General features: G+C 40.6%; 2 long non-coding RNA genes across 2 annotated transcripts; both read left to right on the top strand.

Annotated features, from left to right (window-relative positions):
• The first annotated feature begins 6813 nt into the window (after positions 1-6813).
• Positions 6814-14325, top strand: LOC309702058. Its single transcript, XR_014275354.1, has 2 exons — positions 6814-7482; positions 11839-14325. It is a non-coding gene; the product is annotated as an uncharacterized lncRNA (long non-coding RNA).
• On the top strand, positions 8393-11262 carry LOC309702057. The gene is made up of 2 exons (XR_014275353.1): positions 8393-8495; positions 8938-11262. It is a non-coding gene; the product is annotated as an uncharacterized lncRNA (long non-coding RNA).
• Positions 14326-24020: the final 9695 nt, after the last annotated feature.

The following is a 24020-nucleotide window of genomic DNA, read 5'->3' as shown; positions in this document are numbered from 1 at the left end:
GTTGCTGGTTCCAACCCCCGGCTTGGACAGTCTCGGTCGTTGTGTCCTTGGGCAAGACACTTCACCCGTTGCCAACTGGTGGTGGTCAGAGGGCCCGGTGGCGCCAGTGTCCGGCAGCCTCGCCTCTGTCAGTGCGCCTCAGGGTGGCTGTGGCTACAATGTAGCTTGCCATCACCAGTGTGTGAATGTGTGTGTGGATGACTGGATATGTAAAGCGCTTTGGGGTCCTTAGGGACTAGTAAAGCGCTATATAAATACAGGCCATTTACAGTGATGCGCCGAAGAATGTCCAAATTCATAGACTCCTCTGACTGCAGCCGACAAATGTGTCCTCCTTTTCCCCGAATTTGAAGGATGGGTTGGGTGTGTCCTTCGTGGCCCACCATATCCCATAATTCACAGTTTTCTGAGACGTCTGTTACCCTCCAGCTCAATAGCTAGCCGAGAGGTCGAGGGTTCACTAGAGCCGCAGAGAACGGCACAACTCCCGGCAAATCATTTTCAGATAACCGTGGACATTCGCTACTCAGGTTAAATGTGATATAGAAGTCACTTAGACAACCTAAAAATGTTATTGTTTGGCTTTTTTCAGTGTTTTGTTTGTTTGTGAGGAAATTGGTTTGGCTGAGATTAAAGTTATTAGATTAGATTAGATAAAATAAAACTTTATTAAAATAAAGTTAATTAAATAATATTAATTTTAATTATAAGCTAGATATATTTCTACTAATGAAATTAGCAACAGGGATGAGTCAGTGAGTCAGTTGGGCTTCAGTAAAGTGATTTTCGAGTACTGAACAATTTGTTCATGATGCGCACATCACTAGGACAGAGTGTGACACCTGCTGGTCATCTTTCAAATATTCCTGGTGTGCTTGTAGTTCTGACAAATTGATCTCTTTCAAATGTCAGGGAACAGACCTTCTACACTACTTCAAAAGCGAAACCTTGTAACTACAGTTCAATTAAAGGGCGATCGTGGCTCAAGAGTTGGCAGTTTGTCTTTTAATTATTATTATTAATTATTTTCTAAAAAGATTCCTTTAAAGATAAGAATGAAAGATAGCACATTTTAGTTTATCCATAGTTCTGTTGCATTGACTAAGATCGTAGATATTACAATCAAAAAAGCAGGTAACAGGAATCCATACACTTGTATCATTAACTCAAGGTCTACAACAAATCAGTTTGGCTTCCCTTGGGCCATAAATGGATAAATATTGGGTATAATATCAAAATTCTTTTGATGATCTAACACATTTAAGCATGACAAATATGCAAACAACTAAGTTGTCAGAAAGGAGGCAAATATTTTTTTCATGGCACTATATGTAAAGATACGTAGTGCCTTCTTTAATGTTATGAATCAAACTGAAGACAAGAAAAAAATAATAATTAATTTGTAATAAAGTTATGAGTTATGGCATCTTTACTTTGGATATTTAATTGTGTACTATGTATCTGTTTAATTAACCAGAAGTAAATCTTGTTGGTTTTACGGAAAGCAAATTTATATGAAAAAAAATGAGCTTAACAACCTACGCCATTTGAATGTGATTTGGTTACACAAAAGTTTCACTTGAACATGCCTTCTTCTAAAGCTCAGAAGAGAGCCAACATGATAAAGTGGAGTGTGCTACTTCTAAAAATGTAACCTTATAGATATACCCATCCCTATAAGATGGTTCAACAAAGTCTCATGACTTTATCATCTTAAAAGGCTATGCAGCTCTTGAGGTCAAAGTGAAAACTTAAAATGTAATCCATGTGTTTGTTACATCTAGGCTGGATTACTGCAGTTGCTCATTATCAGGTGCCCCTGAAAGCTCCCTAAAAAACCTTTGGCTGAACCAAAACATGGATGTGGGATTATTGACAGAGACAAGCGTGAAGGATGATGTTGCTTTCATATCAACTTATCTTCATTGGCTTGAATTCAGAATTTAATTCTCCTTATATGTAACATCCTGAATATTCAGGTGCTAAGACAAAATCTAATTGATCACCCCACAATTAAAAGGCAGGCTTGACTGTTGTTTTTAGGGTTTTTAAAAATGAAAATATGAATTGTATACAATGCAATATTAGAATACTCAATTATCATGCAGCGCCTTATGAGCAAACACTTTGTAGCAGTGGGGAGAAAATTCATTAACTGTTCTGCTCAACTCCCCAAAATTGTCAGTTGCTACACTTACCTATAGTGTCTAAATGAAAGAATGGCAGGTATAATTTAGGTAAGTATACTAAAAACCACATCGATCTTGCAGTGTTTACAACACTGAAAACTGCTACATGGTCAGGAATACATGTGCTCTTATGAAAAAGTGCTCAATGAAACAAATATCCAACTTAACTTTTTTTCCCCCACAGATGTTATTGTCAGTTTTGTCAGTCATAAATACTGCTGTTCTTGGTCATGAGATAAAACATTTACATAACCACTGAAGCATACTTAAGAATGTAAGTCATTTGAATGTGATTTGGTTAGACAAAACACACATTTAGTATTGACATGCCTTGTTGTAAAATATCACAACCTGTCTGCACAACTGCCAACTGGATTTACTTTACCAAGTGGATCATCATGGCCTTGCCATATTGGTCCATTTGATTGACCTTTATTATGATTATGTATTTATTTTATTTTCATTTTTTAAAGACAGGACAGACATGACTGGGGGATAGGACAGGGAGAAAGAATGAAGCGACAGCCTTCTTTTCCTGTATTGTGAGGTATTGGGAGGTTGGATCCATCCAACCTCACAATACAGGAAAAGAAGGCCGTCGCTTCCCTGAGCAAAGACCACAACATCACTGTTTTACCAGCTGATAAGGGAAGATGCACCGTGGTCCTAAACACTACAGATCACCATACAAAGATCACTACTCTCCTCAGTGACAACAATACCTATGAAGCCTTAAAGCGAGACCCCACAAGCAGCTACAAAAAGAAAGTTATAGCTTGCCTTCAAGACTTTGAAAAGGACAAAATTATTGACTGCCTTACATATCACCGCCTTTACCCAGGGGATGCCATACCCTGCATTTACGGACTTCCTAAAATCCACAAGGAAGCTGTCCCACTCAGACCCATAGTCAGTAGCATAAACTCAGCCACTTATAACATTGCTAAACACCTTGCTACCATCCTGTTTACAACACTGAAAACTGCTACATGGTCAGGAATACATGTGCTCTTATGAAAAAGTGCTCAATGAAACAAATATCCAACTTAACTTTTTTTCCCCCCACAGATGTTATTGTCAGTTTTGTCAGTCATAAATACTGCTGTTCTTGGTCATGAGATAAAACATTTACATAACCACTGAAGCATACTTAAGAATGTAAGTCATTTGAATGTGATTTGGTTAGACAAAACACACATTTAGTATTGACATGCCTTGTTGTAAAATATCACAACCTGTCTGCACAACTGCCAACTGGATTTACTTTACCAAGTGGATCATCATGGCCTTGCCATATTGGTCCATTTGATTGACCTTTATTATGATTATGTATTTATTTTATTTTCGTTTTTTAAAGACGGGACAGACATGACTGGGGGATGAATGAAGAATGAAAGAAAGAGAGGGAGAAAAACAAAAATTGAGCAGAGAAGAGATGGTGAGAAAGGGGGGAAGAAAAAAAGAGGAAAAACAAACAAAACACCTGGATCACCTGTATGGAGATGAGAAAACAGACAACAAAGAGCAACATAATAAAAACAACTCCATCACAATAAACTAGCTAATAATAGATAACAGTAGATACTTTTTTTAATTTTTAAAAGAAGCAGAAGAAAACGAGAGCAATAGAATAAACAACATTATGACTGTAAATACTAAATATTAAACATTATTGTGCAGCACGTAAGATCGACAGCGCACAGTGTGCTTTGAGGTAGGAGCCAAAAAGGGTGTTGTTTGTGTGTGTGAGCACCCGTGTGTACACCTGTGAGCATGAACGCGCTTGTTTTTAAAAGGTTCCTTCATGTAATGATCTGCTAGAGGGTGTGGGGGGGCCACAGCCCCGTCCTCCAGGGCATGAAGCAGGTATGGAGGAGATCAAGACTCCAGACATCCAGAGGCCCCCAGAACACAAGAGACCAAGGAAGACCAACAGAGGGGCAGCCGCGCCACTGTCCCAGAAAGAGCTCAGGAGAGTCCCAGATGAGGGCTCACTCAGCAGACATACAGGCACACACAGATACAAACATCCATTCCCCCCTCATGCTCTCATATGCAATTACTCAAAACTCACCCAACGTGGAGACAGACATAGAGAAACACTGTACACACGATCACACTCCCCAGGCGTACTCTAAGCCCCGGGTCTAGGTACCCTTGCCCCTGGAGGGGGAAACTGCACCCAGACCCAGGTGGTGTTACCCTTTTTCCTGGGGTGGGGAGAAGCAGACCGCCCCGACTCCGCAGCAGCAGGGAGGCCCCACATTCCAGACCCCAGTCGGACGGCCAACTCCTCCTCCTGGCCCCCCGCTCCAGCAGGTCGCAGAGAACGGGGGTGAGAGAAGACTCCAAACCTCCCTCCGCCCGCTCATATGTAGTGTTGATGCATGTGTGTTCTAAGGTGCCTTTAAAACCCAGGAGGGCATGGAGCTACCTGCCAGAGAGCAGCAGGTAAGCACATAGCCCCTCCTGCTAGCCCTCAATGTCTACGTGTATTTAAAATTGGGAGGTGGGCAACAACGCCAGGGGTGAGGTTGTACACCCTGATGGTCTTTTGGAGTGCGTGTAGCATGCCCACCCCCCTGATCCTATATGTATGTGTTATGAGAGTGTGAGTAATGTGAATGTCTAAGTTGTGAGATAAAATTGAGGCACAAGCAGCCAGAAGGGGACAGAGGGGGGGATGCCTCCCCTGCACCCTGGTGACACAACCTTACCCCAAGGCCCTGCATGTGTGGGTGATTGTGGTTGAGCGGGAAGAGGGAGTCAGCTGGAGATGGGGAGGGAAGGAAGGGAGGGGCAAGTGACCCCTCCCTGGGGCCAGCTCCCCCGCTGACCCCAGTAGGCACCCCCATACTCTGCAACCCGCTAGGGAAAGGGGGCCCAAGCCCATCCGGACCAGGGCCCAGTACAGCAGCGCCAAAGAGTACGATTTGAACACAAGTATCAGGTCACGCCACTTAATTTTTAAATTCAAGTGTTTTCAGCAAACAACTAGTCATGCATTCTGCCTTTACAAACATTTCTAAATGAATATGTGATTCTCACAGCATTTGAATTTTTTGCTGTCAAAATAATTAGGAAATTGTGGAATAATATTTTTAGAAACAGCAACCATGGAAAATGTGTCCAAGTGGAAGAAGGTAGATGATGAAAAGAAGGGGCTCCAGGACAGATCCCTGGAGCACGCCAGTGGTCAGAGGAAGGGCTGAGAAGTAAAGGATTTGAGTTGAATAAACTGAGTGCGATCAGACAGGTATGATTTAAACCAGGCTAGTGGAGTATGGGAGAGACCGATGGAGGCTAGCCTACTGAGAAGAACAGAGTGAGAAATAGTGTCGAAAGCAGCACTCAGATCGAGGAGAATAGGAATGGAAAGTAAACTGGAGTCAGCTGCCATAAAAAGATCATTGGTTATTTTTATAAGTGCTGTTTCAGTGGAGGGGCAAAAACCAGACTGGAACTGTTCATACAGATTATTATTAATCTGTATGAATGGCTGTATGGCATTGTAGGGCAACTATTTTCTCAAGAATTTTTGAAAGGAATGGTAGATTGGAAATAGGCCAAAAATTCTCAAAATTATTGGGATCTAGACCAGGTTTTTTTTTTTTTTTTTCAATATTGGGGTGATGGCAGCAACTTTCAGGGAAGCAGGAACAGTTCCAGTGGTAAGTGAAGAATAGATGATAGCAGATATGAGGGGAAGCAAAGAAGGTAGACATGCCTTAACCAAAGCTGTAGGAATGGGGTCTAGCTGACAAGTAGAAGGTTTTGACTTACAGATGAGATCTGAACCGAGGGGAACTGGAAAGCAGAAAAACAGTGTGATGGGAGATGAATTACAAAGGAAGAGCTAAATGGAACATCGGAAACCAGGTCTTGGTGTATTTTGTGAATTTTCTCGATGAAAAATAACATTAGAGAATCACAGAAGGAAGACTAGTAAGGGTGAGCAGGTAAAACTTACCATGCCAGAAGTCAGCCAGCAGCACTCGCCTGACACCAGATCCGGGCCAGACCTGTCTGCTATGTGGGCAGCTGAAGGACTTCTACTGGGCTTGGTTAGCTTGTGGGAATTCAGAAGCAGCTGATAGGTACTGGGGAACTGAATGAAGTGGGGCTTGGGCATTGGCTGAAGCAAACACTTGGGTATGGGAGGAGTTCAGTGAGGCAATGGAAAAAGACTTTGGGACTAATATCAAAGGAATTCTGGGAAACCATAAACTTCTTACACGATGTACAGTGCAGATGGGGTGCGGCTGACTTCAAATGAGGATATAGGCAGGCAGTGAAAGCAATACTTCGAGGACCTACCTTAATCCCACTGATATGTTTTAGATAAAGCAGAATCTGAGCCAATGCCTCAGGCCTTTTTCGTAGAACTATTTAAAACTGTGACTAAAATTATAGTAACAGTCAGGTGAGACATGAAAATACCACTCAAAAAATCTGTGCCACTTCACATAATAGTTTGTCCACCACAAGATGGAGGAGCAACAGTGACATTCAGTAGTGGCCTCATTGTTTTGACACACAAAACAAAAACACACTAACTACACAAGACACACTGGCTATACCCTCCAAACATGCCACGTGTTAGGTATTTTAGTACCATGGTAAGCATTTACAGGATATTGTTTTATACAGGAAAACTGTTACTCAATAAGGCCGATCTACTAGTTGTTTTTCTCTTTCTCTGTGACCCAAGAATTAATATGTAGGACTCACAAGCTGGTACCCCAAGGTCGAAAACACCACAGAGATGAGACCACTTCCTTACTCCCATCCTCCCTTTTTCTTTATCTCCTGGAAAAGGCTCGTTAAAGGCTAGGTGGTTTGTTTCAGAATTCACTAATGAAAGAACTCTGTATTTTATGTCTAGGAGTGTATTTTGCTGGGATGATCATAAATTATAGCTGAACTGATAAACTACACAAGGGATACTTTGCTCAGAAGGCAGGAAGACGTTTCCTTATTTAGTCTGTACCGGTTTGAACTGGGAAAGCTGACACACGAACCTTTTTTTTCATCTATATAAACTGCTGTGTATCAAATAAACCTTTGAGTCGATTGGGAAGGCAACCTAAAGCAGTCTCTGTTTTCTTGTTCTCCCAAGCTGCTCCCGGTGCTGTAACTAACCCAGCTGAACGGCATACCTGAGTGTTACTTTAAATAATTAGGAATCTTAGAAGGAAAGGACAAAACTCTGCTTATCGCTCACGCCACGGAGGAAACCCGGGATGGCAATTTCCTTCAATTTTGGTGTCAGAAGTGGGATTCCTGACAGAAGGTAAATATGCGTCTTTCATATTTATATAAAGACCTATTATACCTCTCTCAGTGATTGATCCATAAAGAAACGGGATATGCTGACGAAGTTTCACTTAGTGATCCAGAGAGATACACTGACGACTTCCTCAGTCCCCGAATAAAGTAAATTAACCCTTGTGTGGTGTTGGTGGACACAGGAAGTTGCCTGTTGTCTTGAATATTTTAATTTTGTTTAAGAAATAATAATAATTAATTGTTTAATTAAACGTACGTTAAAAAGTGAGAAGTTGCTCACTTAGAAAAGTGACACAGAAAGTTGCCTGTTGTCTTAAATACTTCTCGTTAAGTGAGAAGTTGCTCACCAAAGAGTGACACAGGGAGTTGCCTGTTATCTTGAAACGTACGTCAAAAAGTGAGAAGTTGCTCACTCACAGAAAGCTAGTAAATAATTAAATTTAATTTTGTTAAAAAAAAAAAACGAAAGAAAACTGAAAACGGGTCTCACAGACCCGATTACCATACAAGGGTTAAAAGCAGTAAATTAAAAGCAGAAAGAACACAGGAAGTTGCCTGTTGTTTTACGAGAAGTTGCTCGTTAAGCGAGAAGTTGCTCGCTAAGTGAGAGTTGCTCACACAAACAAAAAATTGCTAGCAATAAATTTAAAGTGACCTCAGCTGTGCCGCAGCGAAAATACTAACCTAAATCCTCCTAGCGTGTAAACCCCTCTGGAAATCACTGAACATGGGTCAGAATAATTCAAAGACCACAGACAGGTCCGATAAAAAATCTAAAGTACCTGTAAAACCAAAAATTAATAAAATACAAAATAAAGTCTCAAATAACGGCTCAGTATAACTCCCATTTCCGGTTACGTGTAACCTACGTCCGCGAATCGGTGAAGACGTCCATGATCACGTATCCAGAACATGCGGGAGTGCTTATGTGACTGACTTTGTTTACAACTTAAGAAGTTCAATGCATTCTAATTTCTTTTCGGAGCCTTATCCCGAACGATTATCGCCAGAAAACAGGTCAGTAGAAATGTTGAATATCATTTGTGATAAGAAAAGTAGTCTGCTTAAAAAGTCCTGTAGAAAATATATGATAGAATGCCGCGACGTGATGCATCAAATGTTACCGCTATGGACGAAAGGAGGGTAAATAATGACAAAATCACCAATTTCTTTAAGAATCTAAAGAAATTCCTGCTAACAATGTCCAGAGACAAAATTGACTTAAATGCAGTAACTATGTGTAAACAGAAGCCTGATGAATCTATCCTAGTATTCATAAAACGCTTTATGCACTGTTGGACAAGCTAGAGGTGCAAATTTAGCTCAGTTTTCCAGCAGCCGCAGACACCCAAAGCAAAAATGAATTTGTGTATTTCATTTAACATAAAGGGTGAAATGTTTGCTGACACTGATAACAGCTTATGTTTTCTCTGCCCTATGTACCGACATGATGGAGAAGGAACATCCTCTGTGTCAGCTGGACCCTCAGCAGAGAATGAACTCAACATCCTTTTTGTCCGGTACTCTATGTCACACACTGTGCCAAAAAAAAAAAAAACGTGTACAGACGCCACTAACAGGTAATCCCATGACTGGGAGCCACACTTTTGTTTCTCTCACACTGTTCAACAACATGATAACTGCTCACACAAGTGAAGGTCAAACAGTGATTTTGTTACATAACTCAGACATAGGTTACGAAATATGTCGTCACATAGATCTAACCTATCCTATCCACTGTACTATTTCTGCACTTATGTTGCCAGCTGAATACCAGAATATGACATTATGGTCAAAAAGTGAGAATGATATAGGATTTATTGACGGTACACTTTATCACGTACACCTATTAAAACACAACAAGCAGTATATGTCAAGCAGCATCCCATTTCCACGGAAAAAGCCGCAGCCCTAGATGTCATCATAGGAGATTTATTGACTACAGGAGCAATAAAGCCCACACTCCTGTCAATCCTGTGCCAAAGCCTAACAAACCTGGCGTATGGCGTTTCATACAAGACTTAAGGCAAATTAATGCAGTCAACATTCCTCTGCCACCTCTCGTTTTAGATGTTCACAGCATATTGACATGCATTGCATACACATTTTACCGTGGTGGATTTATGCTCCGCTCCTTTTTCTCATGAAGACACACAGCCGTTATTTGCATTCACACATAGAAATCAGCAGTACACTTGGACTCGTTTGCCCCAAGGCATGATAGACAGCTCTGCTGCTTTCTCAATGGTGCTTCACTCCTCCAGGGCTGCACCCTGATCCACATGTGGATGACCTCCTCCTCTGTGCTGAAAGTGAAAAACTATGTCAAACTGCTACACACATGCTTCTCCAGCACCTCCAAAAGACTGGCCACAAAGCATCAGCAAAGAAAATGCAGTACTGTCAGACTTCTGTTCAATATTTGGGATTCACACTGTCTCACGGAAAACGTTCCATGACTGCAGACAGGGTCAAAGCTGTGACCTCTGTCCCTCGTCCCACTACACAGAAGGAAATGTTGTCCTTCCTAGGCATGGTGAACTATTGCAGACAGTGGATACCAGACTGTTCTTTTCATGACCACATTCTGCGTGACTGTTGTAAAAAAGACAAGCCTCCTCGAATACTGTGGTCCACAGAAATGACTGCCTCTTTCAATGCATTACAGGGAGTGCTGACCTCCGCCACTCAAAGGTGCTGCCTGAATTGTTCAGGGAATGCCGGCCTGCCTGAGGGCAGTAGCAGCTTGCTCTATCATGATAAGGGACTGCGAGAAGCTCACACTCTCACATGACACTATTCTACACACCAATCACCAGGTCACGACCATTGTAGCAAACATAACTAAACAACATATGCAAATCTCACTATAAAAGCGAGCAGCACACCTGATTCGCCAGCACATTTATTGATCCTATGCTGTGTTCTTCTGACCGACAGGATGGCTCAGACAGGCTTGACGTTCATGACTGCATGACACGTATACAGGAATCCACAGCACCACGTCCAGATTTAGAGCAAACACCTATCTCAGACTCAGCCACGGTTTATGTGGACGGGTCCTGTTCAAGGCCGAATGACAACTCATTTCTTTGTGGCTATTCAGTGGTAACAGTGCCTGACATCATACTAGAGGCTCACTCATTACCATTTCACTCAGCACAAAAAGCAGAGCTCATGGCTTTAATACGCGCCTGTGAGCTACATTTGGATAAGCATGTGACAATTTACGCAGACAGCCGCTATGCATTTGGCGTTGTGCATGACTTTGGCACATTGTGGAGACAGAGAGGATTTAGATCTGCTGATGGAAAATAAATTGCCAAATTCTGATTTTGTTCAAAGACTTTTTCAGGCTATACAGCTGCCATCGGCCGTTGCAGTTGTAAAAACGAATGGACACAGTACAGCTGGCACAGACGAAGCAACAGGTAATGCTTTAGCAGACGTGACAGCCAAGGCTGCAGCTGCATCACAGCTCCCACCGCCGCAGGAAGTATTATCTGTGCCCCTACAGCTGCCACTTGTTACACTCCCAGACTATTTCGAAACAAATGTTGATTTAAAATTGATACAAGAGCAAGCCTCTGCATGTGATTACACCTATTGGGAGAATAATGACTGTACCTTAGATGACAGAGATGGCCTATACAAAATCTTAAGGGTTTGATTGCCCTCCCATATTCCCTGATGCCAGTCCTTGCCCGACATTTTCACTGTGTGAGTCATGTCGGACAAAGAGGGGTAATAGGGGCAATAAAATCAAGATTTGTAATTGAGAAAACATCACATGCAGTAAAAAGCATATTAGCAACCTGTCTAACATGTGCGCGAACTAATGTAGGTAGCTCAAAAGCAAAACATCAGCATTTACCACAACCAGATTTTCCATTTCATACATTACAAATTGATTTCACACATATGCCAGCGCAAGGAAGCATCAAGTACTTACTGGTAATAGTGGATCAATTTAGTAAATGAGTAGAAGCTTATCCAACCTCAAAAGAAACTGCAGAAGTAGTCTATCAAAAGTTGAGCAATGAAATAATACCCAGATTCGGAATACCTCACCAGATTAACAGTGATAGAGGACCTTCATTTACATCAGAAGTAATTCAAAAGTGTGCTAAAACTTTAATGACCTGGGTCAAATTACTTACTCAAGTCCTGTGTGAGATTAGAATGACTCAATCTGCAGTAACCAAATTATTTCCATTTGAAATAAGATTATTTCCAACACCATGGTCAGCTTCCAAAGGGGCACCGCTAGTAGAAGGTGATGTATATTGCATTGTCCACTGATGTTCACAACCTGGTAGAAAAACTGAATAATAACTATCAGAAAGTTTGTCTCTCTCAGCCTTTCCCCTCCACAGTTCCACCAGTGGAGACAAGGAGACGCATGTTGGAGAAGCCACTAAAACCAAGGACTCTCTGGGAGGCCGCGCGTGTTCCAGCCCCCAGACTGTACTGGCAGTGACGAAGAACCAGCATCCTCACAGACGGACAACCTCAGTGGATTCATGCCAGCAGGGTTAAGACCAGCCCAATCGGACCATCTCAGGCGTCGGATCAAGCAGACGACATCTCCGGCGAGCCAGCGCCCGGAACTAGAGCAAATAAACACACACGGGTAGATGACATCTCAGGCGAGCCAGCGCCCGGATCCAGTACATACACACACAATCACTGATTAACACACAACGCCTGAAAGAACAACAACAAGGTACTCAAACATCCAGCAGGAACAGAAAGCCAAAAGTACCACATGATGTCTAACCTGATAAAGCCAGACTCATTTCATCCTGATAATGGAGAAAATGAAATGCCCATTGTCATCATACGACGCTTATTCAATGTCTCTCGAACCTGGGACCAGGCCAGGAGACGACTGAAGAACTGTTTTTCTTATATACTTTCTTATATATTTAGGTTATTTATCATATCTATCGCATTAACCTTAGGATTTCTCTTTGCTATTTTGTATTGTAAACTGCAACCATGTTCACATTTCTGCAGGTCATATTTTGCTGACTATACCTCATGCTCCATTTTGCAAGACACCTACTTAATGCACTCCTCACGCTCCCTAAAATCAGTAAATAGCAACATAGACGCCACTAATAAACCATCTTATGCGCCCTCTAGAACAGGAGCTAACGCCTGGTATGAAAATGCCAGAACAGCCGCTCGTGATTTAGGAAACAGTAACTGTTATGTCTGTTCAAAGGCTAATCCAGAACAGGTAATAGTAGGATACCCCATATCCGGTTTCCCCCTCACTGAGGGACTAGAGAAAATCGGTGGAGATAATGCTCTCTTTAAAGACGCTTTACAGTTGACTCTGAGCCCTCTCGACTGCTTACTTAGACACACACACACACCAACTAACCCTGAGACTCCATTAGGCGAATTATTGAAGTTATCTAATGACACCGCAGGGACCTGCGCCCCAATGAAACGCCCTAAGAATAGGTTAAAGCCCTCACTGCCCTTAGGACAGATCCCTCTCCATTTTAATACTAGTATGATATGTCTGCGCAGACTAAAGTTAACTGGCCCAGACACACACATAGATTATACAAAGGATAACTATACATTCTTCTCTGACTCCCCAGGTGCACGCTGTAATGAGACATGGCTAGCTGTCTCTATGGCTGAAGTTTTATCATATCTGGAGGAACACACACACAGTTCAAGTTCCAGCAGAGACTCGATCATTGTTCCCCCAGACGGTGTATTAAATGACACTGACTGGGGGGAGTTAGTTAAATCACACATGGTCACGCGCCTGACCAGACCAATCCCACATGCTTATTGGTTGTGCAATAATACCCTTAGATTAGCTTTACCTGTTAATTGGACCGGTACCTGTGGTCTAGTAACCGTTGATGTATGCTGTACTTTCATTCCCAATAACACCGCCCCTAACGGTTCATTCACACAAGCTATGAATAAACTTGAAGCATTGCAGATAGAACTAATTGCCAATACAGGCCACGGTCAGTGGCTAGATAAGTGGCTACAGGACACGTTTGGAAGATGGAAGGAACTAATTGTAGCCTTTGTAACCGTTGCAGCATGTTTTTGATGATTATTGTCTGTTGTGTGGTACCCTGTGTACGTTCAATGATAACCCGTATAGCTACTAGTACAGCTACTTCAATGTATTTGCAATTGGCACAAATTGACCCAGATTATGTGCCAGATGTTACCAATGATGTTCCTGATGTGTATATTGAACATTAGGTTGTGAACTATTACATTTTATGATTTGCTTTTTATATTATGTTATTACATTTGTGATTTTTCCTTTCTATTTGAGTTATTATTTTTAAAAAATAATAAAAGAGGGGAACTGTTAGGTATTTTAGTACCATGGTAAGCATTTACAGGATATTGTTTTATACAGGAAAACTGTTACTCAATAAGGCCGATCTACTAGTTGTTTTTCTCTTTCTCTGTGACCCAAGAATTAATATGTAGGACTCACAAGCTGGTACCCCAAGGTCGAAAACACCACAGAGATGAGACCACTTCCTTACTCCCATCCTCCCTTTTTCTTTATCTCCTGGAAAAGGCTCGTTAAAGGCTAGGTGGTTTGTTTCAGAATTCACTAATGAAAGAACTCTGTATTTTATGTCTAGGAGTGTATTTTGCTGGGATGATCATAAATTATAGCTGAACTGATAAACTACACAAGGGATACTTTGCTCAGAAGGCAGGAAGACGTTTCCTTATTTAGTCTGTACCGGTTTGAACTGGGAAAGCTGACACACGAACCTTTTTTTTCATCTATATAAACTGCTGTGTATCAAATAAACCTTTGAGTCGATTGGGAAGGCAACCTAAAGCAGTCTCTGTTTTCTTGTTCTCCCAAGCTGCTCCCGGCGCTGTAACTAACCCAGCTGAACGGCATACCTGAGTGTTACTTTAAATAATTAGGAATCTTAGAAGGAAAGGACAAAACTCTGCTTATCGCTCACGCCACGGAGGAAACCCGGGATGGCAATTTCCTTCACCACGTGTCACAAATCTCACATCTCAAAACTCGCTATTGATATCGCCTTTACTTTTTCTTGTTGCTTTCACTCCAAAAACGTTTTGCTTCACCAAGGCTGCAATTTCCTGGTACATCATCTGTAAATTAGTCGTGTGATTTGGGAGCACCAGCGTGTCCACGGTCAGCGCATCTGAGAATGTGGTTTTCATCCTGGTCACAGAACGCTGGACCAGTTCTTTATCGTCTTAAGGATATTCATGTATTGGAGTTTTCCCAAGCAGTCTACATGGGTTTTGTAGACTTGGAGACACTTCACTGCATCCCTCAGAGAATCCCGTGGGCCACGTTGTCAAAGTATGGGGTGTCTTGCTTGTTGCTACAAGTCATTCAATCTCTGTATAACTGTATACAGGCTTGTCTGCAATAAGTTGGACTGGTTAACGATGGGTATTGGACTTCACCAGGGCTGCCCTTTGTCACAGATTATATTCACAATTTTTTACTGAAAGAATTTCTAGGTGTAGCCAGAAGCGCCTCAGAGTCTCATGTCTGTCTTTTGGTTCTATTGGATCCATCTGGTGGTGGCCTTCAGCATTCACTGGAGCGGTTCACCTTACACCTCCAAGTCTGAGGCCATGGTCTTCAACTGGAAAAGGGTGGCGTGCCCACTCTGGGTCAGGGATGAGTTGCTTCTCCAAGTGAAGGAGTTTAAGTATCTCTGGGTCTCGTTCACGTGTTGGGCGAGAGGCTAGTCAGAAAATGAAAGATGGATTTGGGAGGAATTTGCAGTGATGCAGACACTATACTGGTCTATCAAAAAGACAGATCTGAGCATAAAAGGCTGTTGTTTTGCTCGTCAATCTCCTTCTTCTACTTTGAATTGAATTTTCCTACATTTGCCTGAGCAACAGCGATATCAACAGCATCCTGACTCAAACAACCCATACAGTAATATCATGCAGAAGAGGATCTTATTGGTTTTTTTACATCTTACAGGTCAGTGAATTCTCTGATAAATTTCTAATAATGCTTTGTATATTAACATACAGTCAAAGTGTTTTAAGGTACTGATGGGTTATTTATAAAGAGAATGAGACTACGGATACAATCTTAAACAAATCGAAATTGCTACTTTCACAGGGTGGCACATCTCCACCTGCCTGTATCGTCAGTATCACTATGTTACTGATGCAAAGAACTGGACCATGGCTCAGACCTATTGTAGACAGAGATATAAAGACCTGGCAACTATTGACAACATGGTCCAAATGAACCAGTTGAGGAACATAGTATCTTCAACTGGTAACGACGCTGAGATCTGGATCGGTCTGTACGCTAAAATTACCTGGATGTGGTCAGATAGGACCACAGGACGTGGGGCTGAATATAGGAACTGGGAAAATAATACTAATGAACCAGATTTTTATGGAGCCAGAGAAACATGCGTCTCCATTGGAGAAGATGGAGGATGGCAGGATGAGATATGGATACAAGAATATCCATTTATCTGTAATAATGGTGAGTACAGAGCAAGACATTTTTTTTTTTTTGATAAAGATCATTTTAAAATTTACTATGCCGACAGATTCACTTGTGGTTTTACCAAATCCCTAACTACAGGAACACAGCTAGAGCCTGAATTTGTTCTTGTTGATGAAGCAATGGATTGGGGGAGTGCTCAGGCTTGCTGCAGCCAGAACTTCACAAGCCTGGTCACTGTGAAGAACGACATAGAGAACCAGATGGTCCAGAGCTTGGTGCCAAGTGGCGATCGGGCATGGATTGGTTTAAGCAGGCCTAATTGGTTTTTTTGGTCCGATCAGAGCAGATTCAACTTTGGCTATTTTGACAACGTTGCAAACCCGATTGACTCAATGAAAGTCATGTGTGGTGTTTTGGCTTTGAAAAGTTCAGGAAAATTTAGGTTTTCGTCCTGTGAAACAAGCTTACCCTTTGTCTGCTACAACTTCCCTCCACCCGGTGAGTTTCCTTACCTTCAGTGGAAGAGACTGCATTACATTGGGGAAACTCATGTTTAATGCTCATTTATTAACTTTCACATTTCTAGTATGTCAGAATAAAATTCCAGGCATGTTAAATTCCTCTCCCCATTCCATACTAGTAAAACAGCAGATAATTAAGCTGAGACTGAATCCTGGGTCCTCTGCTCTGGATTTGAATGATCCTATTGTGAAATCAGAAATCCTGAAAAAGGTAAGTCCTGAGTTTAAATAGTTCCTTTTTTCAGCCTGATCTCAGGCCAATTAAGAACAAATGTTTAATTAAAAAACAAAACAAATATATTTAAATTTGAGAAAATGTTCTAAATGGCTGCTGTTTGTGTCTCCCAGTTCCAGTTAAGGTTGAACCAGCAAGGAGTGAGCTTTGTCACCCTGACTTGGAGAGAGCAGCCTCATAAATTAGTATTTCAGAAAGAGGAAACATGAAAGAAGACAGAGCTTTGAAATTAGTGCGTCTTTGCTTTATTAATATCCACAATGCATTCCTGAATATTATATTGTAACCCTTTTAAGTAAAATGATAAAATAGATCTTCTTTAATAATATTGTTTGTGTAATGTAGACAATACCTGTGTGAACAGGCATTTTCCTCATAAAGCTATACAGTATAACAATAAAGTTGATTTTTATAGCACCTTTAAAACAGTTCATAGTGTAATAAAAGCCTATTGTAACCTAGTTGTTAATGTCATGCCTTGCCTTGTTACTTTTGCTCATTGCACTCTGATTCCTACTAACAGTTCAAAAAGCCAAATCACCATATCTGGATTCTGATGGGAAAGACCTGCAGTACTATAATAAGTGAAAAGCAACAGATAAATACAGCCAAAAGAAAAATTCTAAAGTTTGTTCTTGCTGTGAGGCAACAGTGCTAACCACCATGCCATCATCATTATTATTGTTTGGAGACATTTTCATACATGGAATTTTGAGTGCTTCGCTAGAGTATCTTTGAGATTAATGCAATGTGTTTCCCATTAAGAACGCAGCCTAACAGTGATTTTCTCATTAATGAAATGAGAAAATCACTGGAAATTGGACGGAAAAGACGGGAAACCATGAAAATAGTATAAAGTTTTGTTTTTTCTCTAAAGTGTATTTATCAAATTTAAACAATTGAATGTGTGAGTTACAGTGTAAATTACACTATAAATTTAATAGTGTAGTGTGTAGTATCTGGATTTTCATGCATGACTCAGAAGGAAACATGACAGTTTTCACTGAGGTATCCTCTTGACTCTATAATGTAACATGGCAAAAAAATGTAGACAGGTAATTACTCAGGGCCATACAAGTTCATTAACCCATGAGTAGGACAGTATATGAGAAACAGGATCAGCACTGCCAGAACCTAAAAATGACTTCCATATGTGTAATGTAACAATAAATGATTGCTGTTGTGTTTTAGTGAGAAAAGAAAAGGGTCTACGGTTTGGCTGAGATTAAAGTTATTAGATTAGATAAAATAAAACTTTATTAAAATAAAGTTAATTAAATAATATTAATTTTAATTATAAGCTAGATATATTTCTACTAATGAAATTAGCAACAGGGATGAGTCAGTGAGTCAGTTGGGCTTCAGTAAAGTGATTTTCGAGTACTGAACAATTTGTTCATGATGCGCACATCACTAGGACAGAGTGTGACACCTGCTGGTCATCTTTCAAATATTCCTGGTGTGCTTGTAGTTCTGACAAATTGATCTCTTTCAAATGTCAGGGAACAGACCTTCTACACTACTTCAAAAGCGAAACCTTGTAACTACAGTTCAATTAAAGGGCGATCGTGGCTCAAGAGTTGGCAGTTTGTCTTTTAATTATTATTATTAATTATTTTCTAAAAAGATTCCTTTAAAGATAAGAATGAAAGATAGCACATTTTAGTTTATCCATAGTTCTGTTGCATTGACTAAGATCGTAGATATTACAATCAAAAAAGCAGGTAACAGGAATCCATACACTTGTATCATTAACTCAAGGTCTACAACAAATCAGTTTGGCTTCCCTTGGGCCATAAATGGATAAATATTGGGTATAATATCAAAATTCTTTTGATGATCTAACACATTTAAGCGTGACAAATATGCAAACAACTAAGTTGTCAGAAAGGAGGCAAATATTTTTTTCATGGCACTATATGTAAAGATACGTAGTGCCTTCTTTAATGTTATGAATCAAACTGAAGACAAGAAAAAAATAATAATTAATTTGTAATAAAGTTATGAGTTATGGCATCTTTACTTTGGATATTTAATTGTGTACTATGTATCTGTTTAATTAACCAGAAGTAAATCTTGTTGGTTTTACGGAAAGCAAATTTATATGAAAAAAAATGAGCTTAACAACCTACGCCATTTGAATGTGATTTGGTTACACAAAAGTTTCACTTGAACATGCCTTCTTCTAAAGCTCAGAAGAGAGCCAACATGATAAAGTGGAGTGTGCTACTTCTAAAAATGTAACCTTATAGATATACCCATCCCTATAAGATGGTTCAACAAAGTCTCATGACTTTATCATCTTAAAAGGCTATGCAGCTCTTGAGGTCAAAGTGAAAACTTAAAATGTAATCCATGTGTTTGTTACATCTAGGCTGGATTACTGCAGTTGCTCATTATCAGGTGCCCCTGAAAGCTCCCTAAAAAACCTTTGGCTGAACCAAAACATGGATGTGGGATTATTGACAGAGACAAGCGTGAAGGATGATGTTGCTTTCATATCAACTTATCTTCATTGGCTTGAATTCAGAATTTAATTCTCCTTATATGTAACATCCTGAATATTCAGGTGCTAAGACAAAATCTAATTGATCACCCCACAATTAAAAGGCAGGCTTGACTGTTGTTTTTAGGGTTTTTAAAAATGAAAATATGAATTGTATACAATGCAATATTAGAATACTCAATTATCATGCAGCGCCTTATGAGCAAACACTTTGTAGCAGTGGGGAGAAAATTCATTAACTGTTCTGCTCAACTCCCCAAAATTGTCAGTTGCTACACTTACCTATAGTGTCTAAATGAAAGAATGGCAGGTATAATTTAGGTAAGTATACTAAAAACCACATCGATCTTGCAGTGTTTACAACACTGAAAACTGCTACATGGTCAGGAATACATGTGCTCTTATGAAAAAGTGCTCAATGAAACAAATATCCAACTTAACTTTTTTTCCCCCACAGATGTTATTGTCAGTTTTGTCAGTCATAAATACTGCTGTTCTTGGTCATGAGATAAAACATTTACATAACCACTGAAGCATACTTAAGAATGTAAGTCATTTGAATGTGATTTGGTTAGACAAAACACACATTTAGTATTGACATGCCTTGTTGTAAAATATCACAACCTGTCTGCACAACTGCCAACTGGATTTACTTTACCAAGTGGATCATCATGGCCTTGCCATATTGATCCATTTGATTGACCTTTATTATGATTATGTATTTATTTTATTTTCGTTTTTTAAAGACAGGACAGACATGACTGGGGGATAGGACAGGGAGAAAGAATGAAGCGACGGCCTTCTTTTCCTGTATTGTGAGGTATTGGGAGGTTGGATCCATCCAACCTCACAATACAGGAAAAGAAGGCCGTCGCTTCCCTGAGCAAAGACCACAACATCACTGTTTTACCAGCTGATAAGGGAAGATGCACCGTGGTCCTAAACACTACAGATCACCATACAAAGATCACTACTCTCCTCAGTGACAACAATACCTATGAAGCCTTAAAGCGAGACCCCACAAGCAGCTACAAAAAGAAAGTTATAGCTTGCCTTCAAGACTTTGAAAAGGACAAAATTATTGACTGCCTTACATATCACCGCCTTTACCCAGGGGATGCCATACCCTGCATTTACGGACTTCCTAAAATCCACAAGGAAGCTGTCCCACTCAGACCCATAGTCAGTAGCATAAACTCAGCCACTTATAACATTGCTAAACACCTTGCTACCATCCTGTTTACAACACTGAAAACTGCTACATGGTCAGGAATACATGTGCTCTTATGAAAAAGTGCTCAATGAAACAAATATCCAACTTAACTTTTTTCCCCCCACAGATGTTATTGTCAGTTTTGTCAGTCATAAATACTGCTGTTCTTGGTCATGAGATAAAACATTTACATAACCACTGAAGCATACTTAAGAATGTAAGTCATTTGAATGTGATTTGGTTAGACAAAACACACATTTAGTATTGACATGCCTTGTTGTAAAATATCACAACCTGTCTGCACAACTGCCAACTGGATTTACTTTACCAAGTGGATCATCATGGCCTTGCCATATTGGTCCATTTGATTGACCTTTATTATGATTATGTATTTATTTTATTTTCGTTTTTTAAAGACGGGACAGACATGACTGGGGGATGAATGAAGAATGAAAGAAAGAGAGGGAGAAAAACAAAAATTGAGCAGAGAAGAGATGGTGAGAAAGGGGGGAAGAAAAAAGAGGAAAAACAAACAAAACACCTGGATCACCTGTATGGAGATGAGAAAACAGACAACAAAGAGCAACATAATAAAAACAACTCCATCACAATAAACTAGCTAATAATAGATAACAGTAGATACTTTTTTTAATTTTTAAAAGAAGCAGAAGAAAACGAGAGCAATAGAATAAACAACATTATGACTGTAAATACTAAATATTAAACATTATTGTGCAGCACGTAAGATCGACAGCGCACAGTGTGCTTTGAGGTAGGAGCCAAAAAGGGTGTTGTTTGTGTGTGTGAGCACCCGTGTGTACACCTGTGAGCATGAACGCGCTTGTTTTTAAAAGGTTCCTTCATGTAATGATCTGCTAGAGGGTGTGGGGGGGCCACAGCCCCGTCCTCCAGGGCATGAAGCAGGTATGGAGGAGATCAAGACTCCAGACATCCAGAGGCCCCCAGAACACAAGAGACCAAGGAAGACCAACAGAGGGGCAGCCGCGCCACTGTCCCAGAAAGAGCTGAGGAGAGTCCCAGATGAGGGCTCACTCAGCAGACATACAGGCACACACAGATACAAACATCCATTCCCCCCTCATGCTCTCATATGCAATTACTCAAAACTCACCCAACGTGGAGACAGACATAGAGAAACACTGTACACACGATCACACTCCCCAGGCGTACTCTAAGCCCCGGGTCTAGGTACCCTTGCCCCTGGAGGGGGAAACTGCACCCAGACCCAGGTGGTGTTACCCTTTTTCCTGGGGTGGGGAGAAGCAGACCGCCCCGACTCCGCAGCAGCAGGGAGGCCCCACATTCCAGACCCCAGTCGGAATGTGAAATCCTTTGGAAATTCCCCCATAATTTGCATCTATTCTGAATGGCTGCAGGGCACTCGACATGGACTGGTAACTTTGTACATGTCTAAACTTTTCTGTGAAATTCAATTAAATTTTATTCATACTGTGCCAAATCACAGTAGGTGTATGTTGTGGTGTTGAATTATAATTTTCACATGATACTTGACGAGACCGCTTTAAATGAATTGCCCAGTAAATGAATTGCCTAGTAAATAAAAATGAGCACAGAATTCAAAGCACCAACCTAGATGCTCACTTAAACAGCAAGACAGAACAGGCCCTGACCACTCAACACTTTTGCACAGGAGCTGGTGAAATATATTCCCACAACCTCAAAAGTAATGATTTGTATTCAGAGACCAGATTTTGAGCCACAGCTTAAAACTACTTGGTTTGGTTGAGAATTGAGAAACTACTTGGATATTGAGCTTTACACACTGAGCAATCCTTACCTTTAAATCCAACCTCTCTTCTTCCTCTCCTGTGCTGTCTTTCTTGTCTTTCTTCATCTCTGAGTGGAGTTAGTGTTCTTTCTTTTCTCTCCCTGTGAATTAAGCAGCTGGACCTTTAAGTAACAAAACACTGTGACAAACTGCACACAAACAGTTCTTATTCACTTTCAGGTAGAGAGGTGGCAATGAGCAGCAGGTGCGCACAACTGGAAAACTCAAAAATTCTGAAAGTGATCCCTGAATTCTAGTCATTCTTTTATTGGCCATGATCTTGATTTTGGCCCTTTGTTCCACACAAACAAACTTTAAATCCTGAGGGTTCCTTCTGTGAACTCTGAACTTTAGTTCTTTCCGTAGATTTCCAGTTGGATTCAGGTCAGGTGATTAGCTGAGCCATTCTATCAGCTTTAACAGTAGGAGTTGTACCAGACAATATTATACAAATTAAGGAGACAAAGACGTTACGGGAGTGATTTATTCTAGGATGTGGGTTGAGTGCAAGGTGCTTCCTGAAGAGAAAGCAGTTGTTTTTAATTGCAAAACCAAAAGATCAAACAAACCAGCAGAAAAGAGAAAAATAATGAAAGGATAACAGCGTGGTCATAATTACACTGCTGTATTACACTGTGCCACCATCTGTGAAACTCCTTGACTACTACACTGGAACATCATAACCCCCATTTTCCCCTGTGTATAAGAGGACATTGATACAAAGATGACACATCACTAGAAAACAAAGAACAGAAACATGAGCAGAATATGTACAAAACCAGGAGGAGTGAACATGATCTGCTGCATCAAATACAAGATGGACCAAAGGGTGATGACAATGGTAGCACTGTAAAGGCCGTTCAAAGACCTCTTGACACATCTGTAGACTTCTTCAGCTGCTGTCTGGTGCATTGTCACAGCAACTACTCACATTAGTGCAATCAAACAAACATAAAAGACTTCTACAAAAGGTAACACAAACACTAATTTGTGTTCTACATGGGCTGGAAAAGAAAAACTGACAGTATATCAAAAATATTAATCTACGTTGCTGTCACCCTGTCACTGTGAGTATAAAGTATTTATAGGACAAGACAATCATTTCCAGTTTTAACAATGAAGTCCGTGAAATATCCCTACTCGTGACATTATACTGAAAATACCCAAAACAGATACATGTAAAGCAGGCAGTGATGGTGAGGAAAGTGGAAACAGTGAGATGTTGTTCAAACTTGGGAAACTCTGTGGCAGGAAACTCCAGACAAAGAGGGGTAAAAAAAGTGGTGTAATTTGGTATAAGTGTAAAACACTCACATACAAAGTGAATCAACGTTCATATTTACACATTTACAATGAACCAAACGTTTAAGGAGATGTGATTCCACCACGGGCTACGCCTAATATAGGCTGATGCAATAAAATATATCAACTACAGCTTCCCTCCAATGACAACAATCTTTGTCTCTAGGGGGGTCTGCTCTGACCCAGAAAGTGTTAGGACGGGGATGAGGACTAGGAGAAAGGGCTGTACTGTTTCCAGAAATAGCTAAATAACAGGAAATGTCACTGTGCAGATCTGCGTCTGCTGTTTGAGGCACCATGGGACAGACAAAGGTGAAACTGATCAGAAACATCACAGACCACACATCTGTAAATTAACAGGAACACATGGAGATGAATGTTCTTTTCTTTTTCTTTTCTTTCTTTTTTTAAAATAAACAAATCTGTGTGTACATACAGTATATTCCAAAGAAGCTGAGCTCTCAGAGTAC

This window comes from Aulonocara stuartgranti (assembly GCF_965226115.1).
Source record: "Aulonocara stuartgranti genome assembly, chromosome: 3".
Taxonomy (NCBI): domain Eukaryota; kingdom Metazoa; phylum Chordata; class Actinopteri; order Cichliformes; family Cichlidae; genus Aulonocara; species Aulonocara stuartgranti.
Note: the sequence above shows the minus strand (reverse complement) of the source record. Positions and strands in the feature narration are given on the sequence as shown.